This window comes from Kryptolebias marmoratus, linkage group LG21 (assembly GCF_001649575.2).
Source record: "Kryptolebias marmoratus isolate JLee-2015 linkage group LG21, ASM164957v2, whole genome shotgun sequence".
Taxonomy (NCBI): domain Eukaryota; kingdom Metazoa; phylum Chordata; class Actinopteri; order Cyprinodontiformes; family Rivulidae; genus Kryptolebias; species Kryptolebias marmoratus.
The window spans coordinates 3167373-3190624 of NC_051450.1; the positions used below are offsets into that span (position 1 = coordinate 3167373).

The 23252-nt window shown below is 38.9% G+C and overlaps 1 long non-coding RNA gene across 1 annotated transcript; it reads right to left on the minus strand.

The window, feature by feature from the left end:
- Positions 1-1675: 1675 nt before the first annotated feature.
- On the minus strand, positions 1676-5156 carry LOC112451343. The gene is made up of 3 exons (XR_003040149.2): positions 4942-5156; positions 4322-4415; positions 1676-2313 (listed from the first exon to the last, which is right to left on the minus strand). It is a non-coding gene; the product is annotated as an uncharacterized LOC112451343 (long non-coding RNA).
- Positions 5157-23252: the final 18096 nt, after the last annotated feature.

The following is a 23252-nucleotide window of genomic DNA, read 5'->3' on the forward strand; positions in this document are numbered from 1 at the left end:
GATTGAAGGGTAGGAGGAAATGTTGGAGCCCCAGCCAAGATTACAGTCTGCCTAGTAAAGACAGAGTGGGTAAGGAAGAGCAGAGTTAAGAAATAAACAGATGGTAATATTAGAATAACAAAAGAAATGGTAAACCAGAAAAACATGCACAGAGTTAAAGAATTGGGAAACTAACATAGTTAAACAGAATAGCAACAATCTGATGATTGTCTCTTACAAGCTAGTGATAAAAAGGAAAACCAAGTATGCCCCAGCACAGTAAGAGAGTGCTCTAAAAATAATTTAAATACTAGTTTGTATGTACAGTGCTGCATCATATTGTACTAATTCAGCTTTCTGCCTTTCTTCTGTATCCAATCAGAGGACATCCATCAAACTTTTACCACCCACATACATGCTTATTCAACAGGAGGCACGGAGGGAGCATGTTTTTGTGTTGTTGTTGTTCTTTTTGTTCTCAAAAAGCACATATAAAGCTGCAGCAAGAAAATGGCATTGCATAGAAATGTTAAATCTTTTCTTTCTTTCTTTTAATTCATTTATCCATTTCTATTACTCTTAAGTTGTTATCTCACTGAGCTGCCTCCGTTGGAGACTGGTTGGTGACTCTAATTGACTCAGTATTGCGAGAAAATGGTCAAATTTTCCAATGCATGTTTTGCATGGCCAAGACTTGAAAATCAAAGCTTATGTTTGTGAGAATGGCTTGCAAAGCTGCATTCTTGATCATGCACATTATTTTGTTACCCACCTCTGCACGTGTCCTACCCACCTCATCTTGCTTTGTACCTACTTGTTGCCAGTCCATCACAGGAACAACACAGAGACAGATGAGATGAGCAATCACACTCATACGCCTAAGGTTCATTTAGAGTAGCCTATTAACCCAACCTGTATGTTTTTGGACTGCATGAAGAAGCTTGATTACTCAGAGAAAACCCACAGCAAGAACAACAGAGCAAACTCGTCATAGAAAGACCAGCCAGGATTTGAACTGTTTTACTGTGAAGCAACATCTGCTCAACCATGCTGACGTTCCTGTATATAATAAAATAAAATGGTATATTGTGCCAAACCAAAGCTGTCAAGGAATGTTGGAGGGATGTTAGCTTTTAAAAAGCTAATTCTAGCCTCACATTCCAGTTAAAAAGTGTTTGATTCTTACAAAAATAAAAATAACATGAATTTTAAGCACCAAAAAGGATTTATAAGGTGCATTATTGATACAACCACAACACATTTATGCTAGTTCTCATTATGTTCAAGCTCTGATTGGTTGTGTGATTGATCTGATATAGCCTCCATCAGTCCAAATCCACAAGGAGACTAAATACAGAAACACACACATCCCATCTTTCTTTTCCTTGAGAACATGCATACATGATTTTTCAAAGCCTGGAACCTTATTTCCCAGACTAACAGCAAAAAGGGTAAAAAATGAAGGCGTCTCTGTGCCTTTGATTGAAGCCAGGGAGGCTACTTGGCTTGTTGGAGTCTGACATTGTTTATGTTTGCTTTTGCAGGAGGACAGTGACTAACTGATCTTATCAAGTGGTCAAACATGGTGCAAAAATTCCAGGGAGGGCATGCATCAACATGCTGAAAGAAGATAAGACTGGTAATGGTTTGAAAGAGAAAAAAAGAGGATAATTTTATAAGATGTGGTTATATTATTTTATCAAGCTTTAATAAACTGAAATTAAAAATACATTGGAGACATTTTGAAGAGAGGCTCTGTGGAATGGTTAAGAACAATTAACATGTTACCTGTTGTGGTTAATCTTTGACAATGCTATTTAAATCATTCATTTGATTAGTTGATGAAGTGCACATGGACTAAGAGAACTGGTTCAATCTACAACAAATAAACCAGCTAAACCTGTGTACTTAAATGGTTTGGTACACAGGTTTAGTTAGTGAACAGTCAGTTAAAGGTATTATTTTGCCACAGAAATGATATTTATCAAATGAAATGTTTTACTTTGGGCTGAGGAATACATTGAGGCAGGCAAACAGAAACCTGCACAGAAACAGTTTGTCGTATCAGCCAGAAGGAGAAACCAGGAGGTGTCTGGATGACACCATGTCTAAGTGACGGCTTGATGCCTGGCTGTCTATGGAAGAACAGTCTGCATTGTTTTCTCTAAATCAACATGTCTTTCACCACAATTTCAGCTAATGTTTCTGAGCCGCCTGTCACTTTACCTCCCATGCTGCTCTGCTTCAGGAGCCTGTCATTTGTTTGGTTTCTGTGGTTGGGTGACTCAGAAGCTTCATGGTAACATTACACCAGGAACACAGGGATGGAATTACCTGGAAAACATACAGAATGCATCACTGTTCCTCTCTGGCTGCCTGTTAGATATTCAAGAAGCTTATTAATTCATCATTGGGAACAATAGATCAAATGGCTAACCACCAAAGGCAAACCACTAAAACAGACCTTAAAAAAAATCAAATCAAATCAGTAAAACCAGAAAAAAAACTTTCAGTGGCAATAATTAAGTCCCGCCACATTTATTTTAACAGTACACATAAAATGAAAGCAGATCTGTCAGAATGTGGTTATCTTTGGTTTACTTTTGTATTGGGTTTATTGTTTCCTGTGTTTATGTTTTATTTCTCCAGTGTTTAGTTGTTCTGCTCCCTGTGTTCCTTGTGCTATCACTCACTCTCCCTCAGTAGTTCTGTGAACCTGCCTCATCATCCACACCTGTTCCCTTGTTAGTAATCAGTCACCTGTTTCCACTTACTCATTACCCTCAGTCTTTAAAACCCGGTCATTTTCCATACTCCCTTGCTGGTTCATTGTTTCACTCATGCTGTCTAGTTTTTCCTCGTGTCTTGACCCTTGTGTTCTTTGCAAACCTGTTTTTTGATATTTTGTTTCAGTTGCTGCCTCATCAGCTTTTGTTTTCCTGTTTTGCTAATAAATTAGTTTTACTTTGAGTTCCTCTGTGTCTGCCTGCATTTTCAGTTTGACCAACTCTCCCCAACCTGACAAAATCCAAGTGAATTTTAAGCAGCGAATGCTTCCAAATTTTAGATGTGGGATGTGTTTTTTGTTAAAGAAACCTGCCACAATAATAAAGAAATTTCTCATTTTTGAAACAAAAAACCAAATCAAACAATTTAAAAAGTATTCATTCCGAGGCATGTATTCAGTTGTATGTAGTTTATGTTGTGTATGTTGTATTCAGTTTAATGCTGCAGTATACAAAGCACATATAGTTGTAAACCACTATTTGTCAGTTTAACATTTTACTTTTTTGCATTAGAGTTTAAAGTAGGAGGTTTGTTTCTAGCTCGAATGTATCCCCATCAGTCAACTGGTAAGAAAGGGACAGAACCCACCTCTTTTCAGGCAACTTGTGCCAGAGCCACATGGTGCCACTGAATGGATGTTGTATACCAGGGGTGTCCAACCCTGGTCCTCGAGGGCCACTATCCTGCATGTTTTCCTTGTTTCTCTGCTCCAACACACCTGATTCAGTGGCTAAATCAACCCTTCATGTTCTGCAGAAGCCTGTTAATCACCCATTGATTCAAACCAGGTCTGTTGGAGCAGAGAAACAAGGAAAACCTGCAGGATAGTGGCCCTCAAGGACCAGGATTGGAGACCACTGTTGTATACAATCAGCGGTTGCTGTCATAGATATCTCTTTGAATGACACAATTGATGAACTAATGGCTAGTCTGCATGCAGCCAGGAGCATAGCAGATTTCTGTCATCTTAAAACAACTCTAGTGTTCAAAATTTTGCAGCAGCTCATGTAAATGTTATTTGAGATGCTAAAATATGGACACACAGAAAAAGATACTACGTGAAAACTTAAAACATTATTCTAAAAAAACTGGCAAAACAACAAAAACTAACAAAGAATAACAGGTAGCAACACAGAGAAAACAGGATCCATGTAGCTTAATGCAAAGCAGGTAAACAGAGAGCTAACCATTACGATCTGACAACTGGATAGTGACTCAGAGGAGCATTTATGCTGGGAGGAGGGATTAATGAGTGAGAACAGGTGAGAGGGCTAACAGAAGAGGGGTGTAATGAGTTGGAGCAAGAGAAACTGAAAGAGGCTGTCAGTATTCCTGCGTTTTCTGTCTTATTCTGTCTTATTCACTAATCACCTTAAGTACAAGGCAAGGGCCGAGAGGGCGTTCCCGACAGCTGACAGCAATACCAGCTGATTGTAGACCAACACTCTGAAGGCCGAGCTGCACAATGATTCTTCGTTGGACTGTTGAAAGTCACTTGGTGATTCTAGACGTACAACCACATGAGCCTTTAATGAGACTAACATTTTTTACTTACCTTTGTTCACTTTGTAGAACCTCCTCGAGTGCTTTTGGTTATATCCTCCAAGGATCCTTGCTGTTACACGTTCTCCACTTCATTGCTTGCACCTCTTGAATGAAATCAGAGAAAAATATCAGCTCAGCCTGCCAACCACCTGCCTGTCCGCTCTTTAAATCAAGACAAAACAAATTTATTCATATAGCACTTTTTAGCAACAAGGCGGTTCAAAGTGCTTTACAACATAAAAACACAAAAATATAGAGTCATCATGAAAACACACAATAATATAAAAAGCTAAACTAAGCTTATCTGAAACATGAGCTAAGATAATCTAAATAAAATAAATGAGCAAAAGTAACATAAACAGATGAACAATTAAGCTAGGAAACTAGGATGTAAAAAGCTAAACTAAACTTATCTAAAACAAGTCATACTAAAGATAAACTGAGGAAAACCAAACTAAGAAATAATAAACTGATAGTAAACTAGCATAAACTAAACTAGGATTTAAAAACCTCAGCTGAACTGATCAGAAATGAAGCTAAGATAGCTTTCTGGTACCTTAGTTAAGTCTAACTAAGAGTTAAAAACATTTTAATAAAAGGCCAAGCTTGTTCTACTTCAGCATTGCTTACTTGTGTTCTTGAACTACAGCTCCTGGAAACCTGGCTTTCTCTACTTCCCAGTCTGCAAGATAAAACGGCAAAACACGAGAACCAATATCATTCTTCAAAATAACTACATTCTTTGCTCACATACCTGGATTTTAGTAATGGTACCTCTTCCCTTCTGCAAATTACCACTTACCTACCTGGTTTCTTTCACAATAAAATCAATTTCATTTTTACAGTCTGTTTCTAGTGTCAGAATAAACTCAGCACTAATAGGTCAATTAAATTCAAATAGCTGTTTTAAAAAGATAAGATATTTTTCTTTATAAAGTTTGTATAGAATCCAACTTTTAAACATTTGAGATATGCCTTTAAGTCAAAGAAAAGGAATTGTTAAAAAAAATGGTAGCATAAAGTTTACATCAGAACCAACACAGACAGATTCACGATGGACAGACACACGCACACATGCACACACACATGCCTTAGGTGCCGACACACTTTAATGAGCATGTATGTCTTCCATAAATCTACATACAAACACAGTCATAGTATTTTTATGTCTATGAATACACTCTGACACTTATGTCCCAGAACACATTAGAAAGATCTGTTGAGAAGGGGGGAGGGGTTTACCCGGTCCCAAAACAAAGCTTCAGTCAGACTCAAGTATGCAGCTGACCGTGGAATCAGCTCCTGCTGACAGACCTGTCCAACGCAAGCACAGGCAGAGAGAGAGAGGAAGATCAGAGGAATGAGAGAATAATGAAGAAAAGAGAAAAATTGCTGAAAGAATGATATAAAATGAGGTGGAGGGTGAATGGGTCCAGAATTAGTGACACTGAGATGTGGAATTAGCAGAGAGCCCCTGCAGGTTGTTCTGTTCTGTTGTTGTGTCAGCCATTATGGCCCATTACTGCTGTGTGTGGCTTTAGTTTCTGGCTGAGATTAAAGTCTTAGCAGAGGGATACCTGAGAGACTGTTAGAGGCTCACACAAGACAGCAAAGTCCTCACAGTGCTGAGGGGTGGGGGACATATCTGCTATGTGATGGGAATTCCACTGTTATCTCCTACAGCTCAATTTGTTTTGCGATTCTGTGTAAAATAATAAGACAATTTAATTATTATCCATCTCATTAAAAAGTTTCATTATTGCTGAACAAATAGAAACAATAAAAATGTATTTATCCAAAGTATTAAACATAGTTTAATCTTGCCAGAGTTCATCAGGTAAAACACAGCCTAGTTCCATTCAAAGAGTACATGAACATGGTTAACTATATGCTGTAATGAACTTTTTCATCACCTTTTGTTTTTTTATTGCAAGCCATTTAAAATAAACTTAAAGTTATAATTTGCAAATACTGATCCAAATAAGTTTCACAAGGGTGCAGTGATTATCACAGCAAGAAGCTCACAGGATGGAGTTTGCATGTTCTTCCTGTGCATGGGTTCTCCAGGTTCTCAGGGTTTGCATGTTGGGTTTATTGGTAACTCTAAATTGTCCCTAGGTGTGAGTGAGAGCATGAACGTTTGTCTCCATGTGTCCCTGTAATGGACTTGTGACCTGTCCAGGGTGTCCCCCACCTCTCACACAAAAAAGCAGGTAAAGAAAATGGATGGATGGATAATCAAAAGACACGAGTCTGTAATTCTAAATGACATTCTTAGGAGGGACCACTTCCACCCCCTTCTTTCTCTTCATTAGAGAAGTTTTAGCCTCATAAAACTAAAAAAGTCCTGAATGTGATATTTTCATTTTTACAAATGGCTACAAACAACACTGATACTGTATGAAGTACAGGCACTACTTTCACATTTCAATTCCCACAAACATCTTAATTTTATAAAGGTTAAACTTTATGGGATAAAAGTGTGTACAACATGTGTGGGTTTAGAAGTATGAATGTGCAAACAGTGAGCCTGGTGAAACAGGAGTACAGATCTGTATGTTGAGGTAGTCCAGATGGCCTGTTAGTGGTCATTAGATATGGCTGAGTGGACGACATAGACAGATGATAGCAGCGGTCTCCCTCTCCTTCTCAGAGCTGGCTGATTGAGTGTGTGTTAGAGAGAAAGATGGCAGAGGCAGATAGGCTGCTGACGGATATATAAACATGCATGTAAATCCTACACACACACACACACACACACACACACACACACACACACACGTTTTTTCTATCTTTCTACCCCACAACTCATGTAATGCTTTCTGTTCACGCCTGAACGGATGGAAGTGGAATCTGAGACGCACACGGTCACACGCACACTTTGCAAAAGCATATATACAAATTCAAGTGCACAAAAGATGTAATCTGTCTCTGTCTTTCCTCCAAACACAAAGAAACCCTTCATCTGTGCTAAACCTACAGTAAGACAGTAGGCTGGTGTGGTGTGGTGCAGAGGTGTAATTAGACTGTCTGCCTGCACACAGGCCTCCGTTAGACTACAAACACTCATCTGGAGACCGATCTTCTGACTCCATCATTATGCCTGAATGTGTTTGTGAGAACACAACACTGACAATTTGTGCTTACACATGTAATTCAGTCAAAAATAGACAGAACCAGACACCCCCACCCACCCAATTCATGAGAACAGCAACAAAAAAGAACTGTCAGAAGAAACTAACCCACTTTTAAACTTTTTTTTTGTTTATTTGTTTGAGACTGCAGGCAGCAAGCTTGCAAAGCCAGCAGCCCATCCACAATCCAGCTTGGCTGCAGGGGGACCCAGGCTCATCTCTGGCAGCTCCTTTGTCTTGTGTGACCAGATGAAAGCCAACTCGCTCCGGCTCCCCCACATCCTGCTCTTGTTCCTGCACAGTAATCTTTCATAATCCCACCCCTGCAATTTTCACCCTCCAGCTCTACAACTTCCATCTCTCTTTTTCTTTTAGGGAACTCTTTTTGTGATTCCCCCTCCCCAACCAGTCTCTTCAGGACACACGCATCAGCTTGGCTTAGATTTTTTTTGCAACAATTTTAAAGGGAGTGATTTGTAAACATACGAACATTAGACAGTTTTCTCCCTCCGTGAGGCAGATTGCAGTTTACTAGTTACATTTCAGAAAGTCTGACAGCTTTTTTATATGTTTTGTTGGTATTTTTACTTGACAAGATTAGAAAAAAAAAGTTTTTACACACATGATGCTGTAATACTCTCAATTACTTTTTCAGTTTTACCTTTTCACTTTCATTGTTGATAAAATGTAATTCAGTTTCTTTTCTCCCTCTCCCTATCTCTGTACAGTAGAGGATCTCCATCTAATCCTCCCATTCATATTTGGGGCCCCATGAAATTTGCGAACCATTACCAACAGGACGGGTATGAAAATTACCCCTGCTATGCCCGACCTTTCAAACGGGGCTCATCCTATTTCTCTTTTCTCTTTTTCCCTTCACAAGCCCAAACGTACCCCACATATAAACAAAATGTGGACTATGGCTGCTGAGAACTGTAATGTACAGTCCACTTGGCTGTAAAATAACACATGCAAGTCACTGACTTTTTGAAAAGCTGTGATTTCACATCTAAATTTAGAGGATTACTTTATAAATTTTGAAGTGGAAATTATTGGTGAGCAACTAATATCTTACCCGTTGTGGATAACATTCTGAACAGCCTCAGTTTAGAGAAATATACTTCAATTCTGGCCAACTTCATGAACTAATGACGAGTCTGAATTCAGCTAAAATCAAAGTGAATTGCTACCATCTTAAGATAGTTTCAGTCATCATGATTTCACTGTGGTCTTGCTGTTGTTTTGGAAACTTTAACATCACCGTCAGTTTTTATGGTTATTTGCAAATGCAAATAGCAGTAGTTGTTGCACTTTCAGCGCAGGCTGGGGCAAAATATCTCTGCCTAAAGGTGAAATTTAATATAAAAATTTAAATAATAGCTTTTACATGAACCATTTAAAGATTGAAGCTGTTTTAAAACAACAATATTCTCTTTAGAACTGAATCCACTTAGACTAGCCAATGTGACATTGTCAGTATAGCCTGAAGAGACTCACTTCCAAAGCAGTTTTTTCGTTGTTAATGAATCACAATTTTCAAAATTCACAGCGGTTCATGCAGACACTATTATGTAAACATTTGCATTGCTGTCAGTTTTGCATTACATGGTTATTTCGGCAGAAATATTTTTGACATTCCTGCTCTAATTCCCCCAGGTTTCACCAGAAGTGATACATCTAACTTTTGCTGTCACTATTTTCAATTCAGTTCAGCACCAGCTCACAATAAAAGTTACCTCGGAGAACTATACAAAATCCGATTCAGATCCAGATTCAGACTGTTACAGTCAATTCAGTTCCAATTACAATACAACCACTAACATAGGGCATGTTATGAAGTACCATGTACAAGTTATCGAAGTGAGCCAGCAGATTGGTGACAGTGGAAAGAAATGACTCTGACAGTAGAGTGAGTAAAGACAGCAGCTTTGTGAGGAAATGTGGTCAGTTTGTCCTCCAGCAGTCTAAGCCCTTAGCAGCAGAACTGAGGGATAACTCAAGGAACCCAAACCAACCCTAACTATAGGATTTATTAAAAAGGACATTCTTACACCTAGTCTTAAAAGTAGACGTGGTGTCAGCCTCACAGACAGAAACTGGAAGTTGGTTCCACAACAGAGGAGCCTGAGAACTGAAAGCTCTGCCTACCATTCTACTTTCAGCAAGTATAACTGGAGTGCTCTTTTAAATTACAACAGAAATCAAAATAAATAACTATCTGTCTATTTTATACTGCTTATCCTTGGTTGGGTCACAGAGGCAACAGGTCCAGGAGAGAAACCCAGGCATCCCTTTCCCCAGTAGCACTCTTCAGCTCCTCCTGGGGGATCCTAAAATAACAATAGTGTTCAGGTTTATAAAATAATACACATAAACTACTATGAAAATTTAAAGATTGGAGTTTTAATACAGCAAAAATTCACTTTGTGCCTCATTGCGTTTAGACTAGTCATTAGTTCATCAGTTCTGTTAGAATTAAACTTTATTTCTCCAAACCAAAGTTATTCAAAGATTCATCTAAAATAAGTAAGATATTAATTATTCATAACTTTTTCCACAGATCTTCTCTTTAAAATGACTGAACTATCAGTTCAATGACCACAAAGCTTAGACAAAAGAAAGTGCTATGTTATTATAAATTTTGTTCTCCGCATGTGAGACACACACAAATGAACCAGTGGGCAGCTATTTCAGAACTCAGGGAGCAGGTGTCTTGCTCAAGGACACTACGACTTATGGGCATGGTGGGGAATCAAACCTACAACGTTCCAGTCCCCAGATGACCACCTAACCACTGTGCCACAGCCACCACCACAGTATCTAGGCTATTATCCTCTCTATCCATTTTCTGTACCCACTTCATCCTATTGAGGGTTGTGTGGGTGGGGGTTGTGTGTAGGAATCTGCTCCAGCATTCACACACAAACACATAAAGACAGTGTTAGTCTCATGCACACGTGCACCTTCACCATATGCACTGCACACAGATGGTTTACATGCATTGCCATGTAAACATCTGCACTGGAACATTTCATAGTAAACACACCGCATGTTGCTCACACATGGAAACACAGAAGCCTGTTGGTTCATTAACTGTCTGCCAGTCATCACTCCCACCTACTTCTATTAATGGAAAACATCCCTCAGTTAACCAGGAGGCCAGATTTGTTTTTCCACCAAGTGATCTTTAGTAACATGGATGGTTTGCATGCAGCTTTAATCGCTTTGACTTTTGCTTTGACTTGCTGCATTCAGGCTTATGTAAGAAGGAATTGTAGAAAACTTGTGGACATCTTTGGAAAACTCTTAAGGGTGGTAAACCATGTACTTGGAAAAATTGTGGCAATGGAATCATTGCAAATTATGTTTTTTTTGTAAGTTTTGATTGATGAATGTGGGAATTTTTTTTAAATGGAAAAATACACTTGCCTGCACTTTAAACAAATTCCAACACTTATGCACAGCCAGTGTTTGAAAACAAACCGTGAATGAACTTTAGAAAGCCTGTAAAACTATTGATCAAGACCACTTTAAAGAATCCTCCTTCACTACAACCATAAACCTTCTATGTGGTCTTCCTTTTTCATGCCTCCTTTGCAGCTCCATAAAGACAGTATTTCAGCAGGCTGTGACTCCTGGCTACTAATCGCCAGGATTAGTGAGAGAGTCTCCAGAATGTCCTGCAACATTTCTCAGTTTCCTTGCATGACTTGTAGAGGTTTGCAGTTCTTTCGCTTGAGCTTTGAACATATTCAGAAAAAAATCTGCACAAAATTTTCTCTCAAAATAGACAGTGTCATCCTGGGCATTGTTAAACCCTTCTGAATTATGTTGTGGATTCATCTCTATAGTGCTACAGCTGTATTTTGACACCTGCACAGGAATTCTCTTATCTCAGAAAACATGTCCAGGTCTAAAAACCACACTGAGGATAAAAATAATATTTCCAACCAACATTTCACTCCAGCAGATTAAATCATAAACACTGTACATAGCGGGCCAAGGTGATACAATGTGGGCAGAGGTGGGTAACAGAATAATGTTCAAGGACTAGAATACAGTTTTACAGGCAATCACGGCTTGCTGGTTACTTTGTCACAAACACTCAAAATTCAGCAAGTCTAACAAAAAATTAGCCTATTTTGTTGCAGTTCTCTTGCAAGTTAATAATCTCCAACAGTCACAGCTCAGTGAGATACTACCCTAAATCAATATTACTCACCTAGAGACTATGAATATTTAATTTATTTCACTGTACCCAGGTGATTCAATTATGATACAATGGTACAAGATAAACAGTTAACCTGATGTCTCTGCAAGGGAATACCTAAAATGAATCAATACATTTTCTAAAGATGATAGCTGTAAGCACAAAATGTGATGGTACAAGTGTAAACCTTTTAAATATTAGTTGACATTTTTAAGGTGAATATGCTTCTAATTGTCGGTAACACTGCATGAACTCTGTCTAGAAACTTTAAAATTAAGAAAATAAATAAAATGCCTTTGGTGAAAAGTTTCTCCCCCCCATAAAAATATTTTGTTTTGTTTATCTGTTTATTTGAAACAATATGGAAAATGTAATGAATGAAATAGTTTGAAAAATGTACCCAAGGTAAAATAGATACAAAAAAATTGACATTGGATGTGGTTTAGAAACCAATCAGCAATGAGAAACCCTTTTTTTTCTGCTCGGTGGAGACACACATTCTTGGACTGCTCTTGAAAAGTGTCAAGAGTCTAACTCTAAATGGGTCTGTGACAGTGCTGACATTTTCCTCTTTTTTGTCCCATCACAGTAGGTGTTCTTGTGTTTGCCTCAATAAGCATGCTGTGGCTCTTTGTGTGTATTGTCCAGGGACAATGGAACTGTTGGAAGGGCAGTTTGAGACTGTAGTGACCATAGTGACCTGAAGCTGTCGCAGATCGGACCACGAGCCAAAGAACTGAACCTAATAATACATCTGCCCAGTTCAAGGGCTGAAAGGCCAGACCAGACAGATTTCTCAGCATTATTGTGATAGTCAATTCAGGGGACTTTGCTTCCTTGTAATTTGCCAAAACAAATTAAGTGCATACCATTAGCAGTTTCCTTGCTGTGATAATAAATCAGCAACATCTGCTTCTTCTCTGCTCTTTTGTTTGAAGTGCACAGAGCTGTAAAGTGAAGGCTAATAGGTCCAGTCTGCTCCACATTAATCTCTAGCATTACCAAATACAGCAGCTTGTGCATGTGCACATTTATTTCTAACTGCAACTTGCTTTAAGGAGATATGTTCAGAACTTCAAACTGACACAGAGATGATAGTTATGTTATATAAGGGAGTAGGTTTCAGTACAATACACTAGGATAAATTAAATGCTGCTTTCAAGACAATATTAATATCATTCTGTGAAATTCTTTAATGGAGCATTAAATCTAATACCCAGTCAGTTTCACTCTAATCAGCACCTTCATTTATGGACCAAAGTGGCCCATTTGTGAGCCAGGCAAACAAAGACCCTAATGAGCCCCTATTGTGAGGAGAGTGAGTGTAATGTGTATGTGACTCTAGCTTACATAATATCTCATCTTTAAAAGCTCGAACTCCTTACTCTCTGCTTTTCTGAATTGAGAAAATTCCTCAGATGAGAAGCGAAACACATGGGTACACAGTTAATGTTTTTGTTTCTGCTGCTACCTTTAAATGATTTGCTTCAAGTGAAAAGCTGTTTTGCAAAAGTTCACTGTCAACAAATGACATGTCACACGTTTTATATATTTTCAAATTAACATTTGGAACAAGACTGTACCTTCATCACCTCACAATTTAATCTTCCAACAAAGCTTTTGGAAAAGTCTACTTTAACCAAATAACATGCACGTTTTATATATTTCCAGAGCATTTTGTTTACTTCATCACCTCGTGGTTGAATCTTGTGTGTGAAAGCCCAGCCCTGCCACTCAAACAGTAGCTAACCACACAAACTGTACAATTTGCATTACATTTTCTGTAAAACAAAATTAAGATGTTTCTTAATATCTATTTTTTTGCTTTTTGTGCATAAAGTTATTGCCTTTTTTCTCCTCCCAAAGAGACACCTGGGTCCTTTCTACCCTACACACCCCAAATACAAGTGAATGACTTAGCAGGTTGAAGTAGCAGAGGCACAGGGGATATGTAGTAAACTGGGAGCACAATCACACAGCCTATTATGTTTCTATAAGAATATGTAGCTGACAATATGAGTACACTTACACAATATTATTTCTCCAAACTCAGGTTGTTAAAAGAGCTATCTACAACAGGTAAGATATGACTTACCCCAACATAAAAGACCTATCCCTTTAAACCCCTCTGCTTTCAGCTGTACCTTATCCTACCCACTCCTCCACTTCACATAAATCAAACATCCTGGTGCCATAAACATTAATGTTAGTTGGCAACTATGACCTCTGTTTTTTTTACATACACACACTTTGTTTCCTCCTCATACCACTCTGTCAGTGCAGAATTCCTTTCTCAGACTTTCTGCTGTGCCAGGTATTCCAGCCTGCATGTCCCACATTCCCAGCTGTACGTCTCCCCACAGTGAAGCCATAACACTGCTGTCTCCATAGTCACTTAGCTGTGGGAATACTGGATGTGTGTGGCTCACTGTGTGTATGTGTGTGCATAGATTGCCTTGCATGTGTGTTGATGACTTCATAGCAACTCTAGTCCCAGTCGTCAGAGTATATTTTTGGCAATGTATGTGTGTGCAAAGTTTGTGAATGAGCCTTGCTGTTAAGGAGCCCGGTGCTGTTTCACATTATAGGGAAGCTGGGGTTAATTTCCTGTTGATGGACGTGGCCGGCTTGCAAGATAGAAACAGCTTTAAACTGTGGGATTAGACAGCCGTTGTAGTGCTCAGCTGTTTAGGAGGTGAAACTGGTAGATGAAGTGTAGCATTAAATCTCATATATTTAAGCCAATACTTATAAGTACTGGGAGAACTAGAGGTGTTGGTGGGGCTTTTGTATCATAACATTGTGGGATAAATTTCAGTGCCTGCGAAAACAAACAAACAAAATTTTTAAAAAAAGACTTTCACCTTTTACCTGCCTAAGAGGAAAAAAGTCATTGTCATTTTTCAACCAAGGCTTGTAAAATTACTGATTAATAACTACACTGCGTTAATTATTGTTCTTTTTATCAAGGCCCCGTGTAGACAACTATTTTTTTTCTCTTTGCCTATTTAAAAAAACTTTATCCACAAAATTCTAACAAAAATGCTGAAATACCTAAGCTGCACCACTACATGAAGTTTTCCACTTTAACAACATAGTTTCATTATAGTTTGCTGGCCAGTTTGTCCCTTCACTAACTTCCAGCCATATGGTGTGATCTTTCTCTGAAATCCACTGAAAAGTTAAATATTTCTAACTTATTTACATCATGTTTGCTGAGAGAAAAGAAAGACAAAGTGCAGGTTTACAAAAACATTAATGCTGCAAGCTTTGAAGTTTACCAAAGTTGTGCCAAAACATCACAACTTCTTACACATATAAGGTGCTCCAGATTATAAGGCGCACAAATTGTACTAATTTTTATATCTATGCAAATTATTACCAGGATTCAGTTATATGCTTCACTATTCAAGTGGTGTATCTGTTAATATTCTACAACTATAGGAAGAATTCACATTGGCCTCCATAATTAAGTGGTTACATATAATCTTTATATAAAAACTTAAAAATTAGCTGTATTATTCAGTTTTTTAGTAATTATTTTAGTCACGTACATGTTTTATGGCTTTGGACTAATTTTATTTAGTGAGACAAGGAAGAAACAGTTCTTTTGACTGTAAATGTTAACGATGAAGGAGGGGTATGGGGACAGTTCTGTGTTGTTATATTTTGAACACTACTTTTACACAGGATCAGATTACATTTTCTCTTCATTTCTCAGCTTCACAGGGCAGACAGAGGAGGAGACAAGACACGTTATTTAGACATTAGATAATTAAAGACATTTTCAGTGAGTCTGAAAATCCCAATAATGAGCTGTGGACATTAGCATTAGCCTTGATTAGGCTGCAGCATTGGCTCAAGCCGCAATGCAACATGACGTCACATCCTGTTAACATCAGAATGCCGGGAGCGTGCAGGAGCAGCGACCGAAGCCAAAATGTGCGCTAATGCTTCACATTTGCCCACAAAGATTTCAGCAAAGGACTGCGCAAAACACCGCAGTGAAGTTAGTTTTAAGTTGGATGTTGGATATTCGTGCTCCGCGGAGTTAGCGGCGTCTAGCTCACGGCTGACTTAGCCGTCCCTAAGTGAAACACCGCACATGAGAGAAGGGGCCGGCAGAGAACTGCTGGCCGACATGAGCGTTCCTGTTTCGGGTCAGCCATGAGCCAGACGCCACTAACTCTTTTTGGTTTATATATTAAAAGTTATGGTTTTTTATTGATTTTAGTAAAAAAAAAAAAATCACAACTTTTCATCGCAACTTTTAGGAAAATGCCCCGCGAAATCAGGCATTTTAGCCCACAACAATCAGAAAAAATGCCTGTGAAATCCTGGAGGGACTACCTAATGTAGTAATACAACTTCTTTACTAACTAAACCCTAAACATTTAGTAATGTCTTTCCAACTTACATGTCTATTCTCTTTGCCAGTAGATAAATGGTAAAAGGAGGATTTCTTTGTCCTACAGAAGACTTTTGTGTTTATGGCTTTTTGCGGTCATTGTGTTTCTTATTCGTACAACACATACAGAAGTTCTGTTATAAATTTGTGATACATGTAACACTGTCTGTCTCTCTCTCTCTCTCTCTCTCTCTCGAATGAGCCTCAAAGTCCCAAATGTGCTGATTGGAAGAACATGGGAATATATATTTTTAATATGGATTATGCCAGAAATTAATATGTCACCATAAATATTCCTTCAGACAATTTCTGCAGTGAAAGTCATGAGTAATTGGAACCTACCACAGCTGTCACTGGGAGAGAAAGGGTACACCCTGGATGGCAACATAAATTTACTGCCTGTAGTTAGCTGAGAAACATACAAAAACTTTTGTATAACCAGGTTTCATATGTTAACAACTAAAGCAATGGTTAGATGTTGCTTCAGTTGAGCCTAATGCATGAGAAAACAGTCAAAATTAATAACTAAACAGATATGCACACATGTGCATGCATACTGTGTGCATTTTTCATGGGAGATTTAGTTGAACTCAAAAGAGAGGACAGATTAACAGTTAATGTAAATATTAGCAGTCCTGCTTTCCACTCCTCCCTCCTCTCCCCCCATGTTAGGCTCCACTGAGTCCCTCAAGGGAACCTATAGGAAACCCATCCCTCATTTGCCCCTCTTAATAAAGGGCAGCATATTATATGGCAGGAACAGAAGGTTTGTGTTTGCATCTTTAGCGATAGCCAAAGTCCCGGCTACCGCTGCTACAGCCACCTCTTCTGACAGGCACCTGGGACTAATTCTGACCCTACAGGCCCTCACCCCCATACTGACTGTGCCTTGAGACTAGAACTCTACACTGCTTCTCCCAAAGGCATCTTTAAAGCTGTGGATTATCCCTCCCTCAAATAATTGTGTATTTCAGAGAGAATGAAAGGGGGGTTGTCTTCCTTTTTCTAAGCGTTTACATGTTGGAGGCTCCTTCAGTGTGGATAGACACCAGATTGGATGGAGTAAATCTTTTGTCCACTGCGACGCATGTAAACAAGCAGATGGAAGAAGTGGTATGGCAGTGTAAGTCCAAGGGAAAGTTCAAATACCATGGGAGAAATGAGTCTAATATACGACGTGTGTGCAGAGCTACAGTCCTAATCTGAAAATATACACAGACAAACATGCAGGCAAAAGGGCTTTTAAAGTGGCAGGGATCCTTTATTTATTTTCCAGTGTGTTCCAGTTTACCAATAATCTCTTCCTGCCTCACATATTCAATAAACCCTTCTTCTAACAGCTTTTTCGGTTGGGAAGAGTATGTTTCTTTTTGTCTCATATCAATGTATGTTCAATCATATATAAAGTAGGATGGTTATATTTTACTTTATTACCTACTGTTCTTATTCAAATAAAATAATAGAAATCCATTGATTTTCTAACTTCTGTCTCTAAAATGCTCAACCTGATCTGTCCCTTTGTATTAATTTTTAATCATGTCCATTTTAGTGACTCATCTCAAATCCAAACATCTTCTTCTCTGTCTTCTGTCTTTTTGTTGGTGCCACAATCTCCAAACCATCTTGTAAACCTTCCCTTTTATTCTTGCATCTATAGTTCTGTCACAAATCATTCCTGACACTTGCCTCCATCCATTTCACGCTGCCTGATCTCCTGATCTCACTTTTTCACCTCTCTTGTGTTGCTTTAGATGGCTGGTCAACGGTACTTCAAGTCATCCACCTTTACCACGTCCATTTCTTGCAGCTTCACAGTTCCAGCTGCCTCCCTCTCATTCACATACATGTATTCTGTCCTGCTTCTACTGATTTTCATACCTCTTCTCTCCAGTGCAGACCTCTACCTCTCCAGGCTCTCTTCCACTTGCTCCCTATTCTCACTACAGATCACAATGTTGTCTGCAAACATCATGGAAACTCCTGCATGACTTCATCTGTTAACCTGTCTATCACCTTTTCAAACAAGGAGCTCAGAGCTGATCCCTGATGTAAAAAATCCCACTCTCACCACAAACACATTTCACCACCAGCTGTTCTTGTACAAGTCCTGCACTACCCTCACATACTTCATTATAACACATTTCCTGCGTTGGCACTCAACCATCTGCTTTCTCTAGCTCCATAAAGACAAAGTGCATCTCCTTCAGACCTTCTCTATAGTTCTTCATAAATGGTCTCAAAGTAAACATTAATCTGTAGTTCTTTTTTTTTTCCATGAAAATATACTGTTGCTCACTGACCACTATCACCTCACTTCTTTAACTGGCTTCACCAACTCTTTCTTATGTCTTCATGGTATGGCTAATCAACATTATGTCTTTGTAGTTACTACAGCTCTGCACGCCCACCTTGTTTCTGAATTTTAGTACCAGTACACTTTTTCTCCATTTCAGAAGAATTCTCTCACTTTCTGTCACTGTGTTAAACAAACTGGTTAAAAAGTCCACTGCCCTCATAAGATAACAAAAGTAATATAGGAAAATATTATAATTAATGTGTAAAATATATCTGAAAAACAGCCAATAAAGCTCTTGTGCGGTGTCAAAATACAGCTCTTGTTCTCCTAAAATGGGTTGGAGACACCTGTGACTACACTGAAAAAGTTTTTAGATCTGTTCCAGACACTTGCAAAGTCTCTTTGACTATTTTGAAAAAGAATTTGTTGCATCAATTTTATAACACGTTACCACTCGTGCGACAAGACTGTAAACCTGTGCAACTTCAGTGAGAAAATTTAAATCCCTGTGATTGTTGCAAGACATTCTGGAGACTCCCTTGTGAATGCTGTTCTCCAACTAGTCCCCAGCAGTTGTTGCACAGTGAGATACTACCTTAAAGTGGAAGCCACTTTCTCTAACTGTCTCTGTTGTCTGCTATAATGTGTTATTCTTTGAATGTGTGCAACACAAAGTAGAATAATATGTTGTTTGCCTTTGTACCTATAACTGTTTCTTCTGAATGTTTGTAGCACTCTTTTATACTATGCTTTAAAATTCTACCAAGACCCAGATAAAACAGCTTCAGCTATGAGGTCCTCCATTGTTGGTGAATGTCACTGAGCAGAATGTTGTGCAATCACAACTATGTCATTGCAATGTGTGAAATAAAACATGCTGGATTTATGTGAAAATGACTAATAGCATCTTAAAAAGCAAATCATCTTTACCAAAACAACAGCGGGTGTTGTTTTGGTCAGCGACTGCATAGTTTAGTTTTTTCTGAGCTCCAGGGTCTTTTTTGAACCAAGTAAGCTAAAAAATGAAGGTGAGGTGAGACTGGTTGTGTCTATGGTAAGCTGATCTTATGTGATGCTGTATGTCACAATTCCATCTCAGTCACAAGAAACCCAATACATAAAATGCTGCTGCTGACTGTTTTTATGTTTTTAGCTTGTTACTTGTCACCTAAAACAAAGTTTGGAGCTACACTGTGGTTCATCAATATAAATACACCATTTTTATTTTATGCTGAAAACATATACCTACTAAGAATTTACAAATGCAGTTTTGGGACAGGTTCTCAAGTTAAGGGTCTTTAATGGACCAGCAAACATTCATGCCTGTGTGTAAGTGGGCATTTGTGCCTTTACATTACAGAGTATCTGTAAAGCCCCTGTCTCCATCCTCCTTGTAATGTCAGCCCACAGTCTCCACCGCAGTTTGCCCAAAGTCTGCCAAGGCCCTCGTTATATTTATCCCATTATGACCCCCCCCCGACTCCTCTCTCACAAGTTCACTATTTCCTTATCCATCAGCCTCCTCCCCTTCCCTTACTTCCGCTCACATTCCTGCATTTCACTGCCATAAACAACTATTAACTTAATGGTTACAAAAGTCATTAAAAAAGAAACATCTGTGGAGCCACAACAGCCAATGGCAAGAAGCAAAAAGCAGCAGAGCAAAGGAGAGAAAGGCTGTGGTTGGCTCCTTGCAGTGCTTGCACCTTGTTGAGTCCTTCCCACTTCTATGCATGCTCTTTATAGTCTGTCTAGTGAGGGGAAGAAGCAGCAGGATATAGTTGGGGAAACAAAACTGAGAAGGCAGGATGGGGGATTTAGCAAAAGACACACAGACACATGGAAATAGTTAGCATCTCAGTGGTGGCAGGCTGCAGCCTGCTCTCTTTGCCTTTCTGTTCTTTTTCATTTTCAATCTTTTACGTCCCAAAATAGGATCCAGATTGCCTCTGTGGCTGCTTAATTTGGGCTCCCTACTATTTAAGCATGTAAGTGGAAATTGAGGTGGAAAAATTTAAAGAAAATAAAAAGGATAGGTTTCAGTGGGGGTATAAACTGAATAATTACAGAAGTTAAAGCATTTTGAGCTTTAAGATTCTAGTCTGAGCTTGAACAATTACCACTTTATTCATGCCATTTTCAGCTATAAGGGTTTGCTACAAGAATGTTGTGAGGTAGAAAAAAATCTTATTAATTCAGAAGATGCAAGTGAATCAAATGAATACGGAAAGTTCTATGCAATAGCAATTAAATGTGCCTTTAACCCCTTGGGCACCTTTGATTTCACTGGGAGCAGGGATTGCAAAAACCGAGGTATTGAAAAACAAATGTACAGAAAGCTCAGGCAGGGTTGGGACCAACTTGCTTGTGGTCACCACTGCCTTCACTCAGTTATGACTGAGGGTGCCTCATGTCAAGCAAACACCACTGTATGAGCAAAAAAGAAGAACCGCTGAGATGTTTACAGATAAAACCCATTTTCCTCAGTACCTAATGTACATGAAAACAATGCAAGCATTGTGTTATTGTAGTGCTCCAATGCCAGAAATACATCTGGAGCACTTTCAGTGGAGATGTTAAGCTGTTTGGTGTCCTGTGTGAGTCAGGAGACAAGATGAAAGCTGGAGTCAGCGAAGTGTTGCCTCACATATACAGGCAACACAATGGTGTTTTAGGAACTGTTATTTCAAGTTATTTGGTGCTTTCAGACTGCAGGGGATCCATTCAAAGTCCTTCTAACCATATGAGGTAGTTTGTTCTGTTTTGTTTAAGCACTGGAAACACTGCGGCCATTAATAGTCCTTATACCTATGTTTATCAGATCTTTTTAAACTCCTGCTTCAGAGTAAATGCATTCTTAGTTCAATATGGGATTCTCAGATGATGTAAGGGGATGTGATTAATTTATACTTAACCCTTCTGAAGCTCTCAAATGCGAGAGAGATAAAGAGAGGTAAAGAAGCTTTTGTAACTTTGGGTCAATTTGACCTGAAGTATACTGAATGCAATTCCAGCTCCTAGAGGTCTAAAACAGCATTTACTTGGGATAGTATCTCACAGGGCTATGACTATTGGAGACTTGTTTGCAATTCAAAATCGCAAGAAAATAGATAAGTTATTTGTTGCAGTTTCACTGACTTTTGAGTGTTTGAGACCAAGCATCTACTAAGTCATGTGGATGCACTTTGAGCAGCCAATTTTTAAAAATATAATATGATATTTGTGTGCAAAGCTGCAGACCAAGCACAGTACTTTGGTTGCCATCTCCATCCACATTGTACCTGTCATAGCCCACTTTGTAGCCACCTTGGCAGCTGCCCCCACATGTATGAATAATTTCCTGGAGTACACTTTTGATTGACTGATCATTGGCATGGTTTTTAGATCTGGACAATTGGGGTTGTTCCCTCAGATATTATATGTTGTGAGGAGTACTCCACCACATTTATGAAAAGTCTGTGACTACTATGAAATATATTTTTTGCACATACTGTTCAAACCTGTTAAAAATTCAAGCAAAAAGGCTGCAATCTTCTGTGATTCATCCAAGGACATTGAGAATCCCCTGCAAACCTTTCAAGACATTTTGGAGGCATTTTGTGAATGCTGTCTGCCATCTCTTCACCAAATAGTCCCTAAAAAGTCGTGGCCCAGTGAAATACTTCTCTTAAGTAGAAGCTACATACTGTGACTGTCTCTGTTGTCTGTTATGATGTTCTCCTCTTAAACTTGTGCAGCATAAAGTAGACTAATCTGTTGGCCTTTGTAACTCCTTCTTCTTGAAGTCTTTACCACTCTCCTGAACTTCACTTTAAAAATTAAATAAAGAACTCACAATATACAGGTCCAACAATGGAGTCCTCCATTATGTTGTTGGTGAATGTCATGCAAGTGTTGTGACTGTGCTTTTGACTGAAGTCTGCTAAGTGTTACACAATCCTGGTCTTTCCCTGGCAGTGAAAAAGCAAACATGTTGCTTCTGTTCCACAGTGGGACTAACAACCCGTAAATCACTCAGAGAATCCTTATACCTGCTTGGTCAAAAACAACCTTGTGGGACATGGGGCAAAAAGGATGGTAAGCCAGGGGGATGACAATGTGGGCACTCAATGCTGATTTCTACAGTACATTCCCACGATGCTGGATCTTGAATTTCCATACTGATTCCATCTTGAAGGGGGGGGGGATGCAGAGAACCAAAGTGGAGGGCGCCTGGAAAATGGCAGATCCTTTAAGTAACATAAACAGATCGTAAAAAGGCTCTTCAGTCTGACTGTGGGAGCCAACTGGAGCTCAAGTCTCCCAGTTTATAGGTTTAGGTTGGAGCCAGTATCACTTCAGCTGTGTCTTTTCTGATCTGTGTCACAACTTGGACAGATGTGTTTCAGTGTATTTAGATGTGAAAAATCAGTATTCACTTCATAAAAACTACAGTCAGTCACATTTGATATAGTATGCTGAAAGCACACCATGACTTGAATGAATATATATATATTTTTTTTTACAGGGTCAACAAGGAAGCCTACCGTGACAAAGTACATCCATTTCCATGACTCACTGTTTAGATCGTATATGTCAGATCAGAAACATTGTCCATTCTCAGAGACTTACCGTGTCAGTATCCAGCACAGCCAAGGTGTTGGCATTGTCATGATGTGGAGTGACGAAGGCGAACCCAGAGCGCAGACTCATTTTAAAGAAAGAAAAACTAATTTATTAAACTAAGAAAACGAACAAAAACAAAAAGCTGACGTGGCAGCAAACAGATAAGAACTAAATAAGAATACATAAATAGAACAGAACTCAGAAAACCAGGAACACGGAGCCAAGCAAACAAGAGAGACAAACATCAAACAAATCTTAGACAATGGACCAGCGAGGTATGGAGAGAAA